This window comes from Gymnodraco acuticeps, unplaced genomic scaffold, assembly GCF_902827175.1.
Source record: "Gymnodraco acuticeps unplaced genomic scaffold, fGymAcu1.1, whole genome shotgun sequence".
NCBI lineage: Eukaryota > Metazoa > Chordata > Actinopteri > Perciformes > Bathydraconidae > Gymnodraco > Gymnodraco acuticeps.
This window is the reverse complement of record NW_022992250.1, coordinates 5,574,747-5,578,838: the sequence shown is the minus strand read 5'-3', so window position 1 is coordinate 5,578,838 and position 4,092 is coordinate 5,574,747.

Below are 4,092 nucleotides of genomic sequence, written 5' to 3'. Positions count from 1 at the left end.
AAATAAATCATTGTTTTTTAAGTAATCACACAACTGTTTTGCGACCGCTTTCTCAAGAATTTTTGAGAGGAACGGAAGATTGGAAATAGGTCTATAATTGGCTAAAACCTCTGGATCGAGGTTGTGCTTTTTAAGAAGCGGTTTTATCACTGCTACTTTGAATGATTGTGGAACATAGCCTGATAATAAAGACATATTCATAATATTTAATAAATAAGTGCTAATTAATGGAAAAACTTCCTTCAACAGCTTAGTTGGAATTGGGTCTAACATACACGTTGATGGTTTAGAAGAGAGAATCATTGAATTTAATTGTTCAAGGTTTATGGCTGAAAAGCATTCTAGTTTACTATCTAGTGTAATATTAGAACTTACGTTTCCGGGAGCTGTTGATAACACTATACTGGTCAAAGGCAAGAGGTCATTAATTTTGTTTCTAAGAGTAACAATTTTATCGTTAAAAAAGCACATAAAATCATTACTACTGAGTGCTATGGGAATAGAAGGCTCAATCGAGCTGTGGCTTTCTGTCAGCCTGGCTACAGTGCTGAAAAGAAATCTTGCATTATTCTTATTCTCATCTATTAATGAAGAGTAGTAGGCTGCTCTCGCTTTACGCAGTGCTTTCTTATATTCATTGAGAGTAATATGCCAAATTAAACGAGATTCTTCAAGTTTAGTGGAACGCCATATCCTTTCAAGTTATCTCGACTTTTGCTTTATTTTGCGGGTTTCAGCATTAAAGACTGAAAGCCAAGGAAAGGCTAGCCTGGCTTTGTCTAAGGATAACAAATAAAGCTCACTGGTTAATATGTTTTATCATGTTTGTTTAATCCGCCACATTTTAATATCACGTAGTACCCAAAAGTTTGAGCTATTTCTTGAGTTTTATTTAAGGTCCCTTGTAAACTATGTTGGAAGTTTTCTAGTTTTGTGATCACTAGATATTGGCTCAATCTGGAGCTGAAATCTCTTCAGCAGTTCATGTTTGTTCTTAGGAGTTTCCATACAAATCTCTGTTGGACATAGCAATACAAGATAGGACACAGTAAAGTAATACAACAACTATTATATAAAGGTTCCCATCTCTCATCAACAATGCAGATTTTATTCAAACAATTTAAGTAAAGCAAGGCTGAGAAAAATAATTAAAATTCATTTTTCAAATTCAATTCAAGGCGATGCACTATGAGGCTGCTGGATTGCAGCTATGCATCGGAGGGTTAAAGTCCATGGCAGCTGCTGAACTATTGATAACGGTTAGATCCCTGGTGGTGTGTTTCTGTGTTTACTACAGAGATCAAACCTCGCACAGTGCTCGGTGTTACACACTCGAGCCACGGATCTCTAAAAGCCTCCCAGGGGTCGCTGGGGGGGTCAGAGGAGCTGCGGACCTCCTGCCTGAGCACTCAGCTGGCAGCGCAGAGCTTCAGAGGGCTGCACCGGGGATATGTGGAGAAACTGTAAAAACACTGGGGATATATGTGTGTGTGTGTGTGTGTGTGTGTGTGTGTGTGTGTGTGTGTGTGTGTGTGTGTGTATGTGCTGTAAACTCTCATTGCTGAAATATTCTCAAATTAGCTAAAACCATGGGTTCAGTTACACCCACCCACACACACACACGGTTGACTGGGCAGCAGCATTATTCAATTGGCTCAGGTTCAACAGCAACACTCGGGAGATAGACAGGATTACAGGGGAGTGAGCTTTGCCCCGAGAGGTTAAAGTAAAACGTATTTCTGTCCGTTCCTCTACTTTTTGTTGTTCAATGAAATAAAACAGTGGGGATTCAATCCATTCAGTACACTCAGGTCAAAATGCTACATCTGCTTCTCCATCACTTGACATTGGGCTTGAAGTTTACAATAAAATGATATGAAGACCCAGTAACTAATGTGGTTTCCTGCAGAAGGAAGAGTTTCGTTTTTTCCAGAATAAAACAACAACACTTTTAGCTAAGTTGAAGAGCAGGTCAGGGTCGGTTACTTTCAAATTGACCAAACAGGCGTAGTGATAAATGAAAAGAATTGCCCTTCTCACCAAGATTTTCACCAAACAACAACATTTGCTACTCTTTTCACAGGTTTTACTTCGAATCAGATTTTCAAGCCTATTTTATTCTGACCAAACAACGGCTCCCAGTTCTGCCTCAAAAGTTAACCTGGAGTGGTTCCTTTCTGGTGTGAACACCATTTGAACCAATCACAGGAAGCCATTAGTTTAATTGCTTCAATTGTTTTTATTTCTTTTCAACCATTCCAGTCTGATGAACCGGTAACTTACAGGTATTTGAGAGTTTCTTACCACTGAATTTCATATGTATGCATATGTAACCGTGCCCTAATGCTTAGGTCTTCTGTCTTCATTTAATGCAGACTATCAAAGACACAAACTTTCCAAGAACAAGAATGTTTTTAATATAATATAACATCCACAAACTTGTGTCAGGCTTTCTGTATACACTATGTTTATGTACTGTCTGTTTGTGTGGATATTAAGATGTATATGACTGTGAAAACAGGTGGAAACCAGAAAGGTACTCTGTCTTTCCTCCCAAACATGTCTCTCCTGTGCTCGCTCTCACAGGACTGAGTGCTTCAGAGCGACCTGCTGTCAGCTGGTTGGCAGAAGCTCAGGCCCACTCAGAACAGATTCAGTATTTCTGCAAGGTGAACAGAAACTCACGCCCGTGACATTTGGCTTTTACGTCTGGCCTTTAACACGACGGCTGGACAGGAGCGCTGCCAAAACATTGTGTGTGGTCTGGTGTGTGTGTGTGTGAGATCCTTGTGATGATAGGATAGGCATTACTCCTGTTGGGACGTCACAATATCATGTCCACATTTTATAATCCCACATACACACATGTGCACGCAGCCCTTACACAATGACAGTGACATCATCAACATCACCAACACACCCAGGTGTTGTGTTTTCTTTTTCTGATGGCGATATCAGGATGATATCATCATTAATCATCCCTGCCGATCACCACACATTTCTGGGCACCATTTCATTCAACAGTTTCTTGGCAGCGGGTGATGATGTCATTATAGAGTAAATGATGATGTCACAGTTCCAGATTAAAAGTTAATAAGAAAGCAGGAATCTGACAATTGAATTTGTCACAGATCATAAACTGGCACCGGAGGGGATGGTGGAGATTAATTGAAAATAAACCCAATAGAGTCCCAGACGAGAGAAGAATCTTTGTCCCGAGTGATGCAGGTGAATAAACGATGTGTTGCTCTTGAAGAAGAGCAACACAACAAAAAGACAAATAGACAAAAAATGTTTACCTCTTACAAATCAAACATGGAATAGCAGCCGGATTCTGTCGATATTACAAAATCATCTAATATGGCGAGAATCCGATATTACATGATATTGTAACATCGGATTCTGATGCAAAACAAAACATTTTTGAATGATGTTTTCATGATATTACTAAATCATGAAAACATTTTGGGGTCACTAATTAACAGTGTCCTGTAAAGTAACAGTACAGAAAAAAGATTTGCAAGAAAATAACCTGATATTTATTATTATTATTCCGTGTTAGAATAGGGATTTCTATAATCTGAATTGTCCTCATGTCCAACATACTGACACTGATGCCCTATTGCAAAAACCCCATAGCAAACATTTAAACATTACATTTGTTTGTTGAAAAGCTTAATGGACATTGGTAATCATGAGTGTTTGTACTGGCTTAGCCTGCTTTTAGGAACTCTAAATCTCCTACCAGAAGGTAAGAGCTAGAGCTCTGTGGGGAGGATGTGGGTGGGATCGGATGTAATTTGTTGTGCCTCTCCAATAATTGATTGCTTTTAAATATTTTGGGGTGTTGGATGATTATATAACCCCCATCATTTTCATGGCAGTCTGTACCAGGCAAGCGATCTTTGATTTGATGTTTTTCTGTTATTCTCAGATCAAGATTATAGTACATTTGACCACTGCACAAAAATACTTTGTTCCATAGCGTGTCACTTGCAGCTATTAAGAACCACAGTGTGGACGTTATGTGACAGACAGCTGCTGCCAGGAATCAGAAGTAGGATGGCTGTATTGTCACATTTTGTCCGAGTC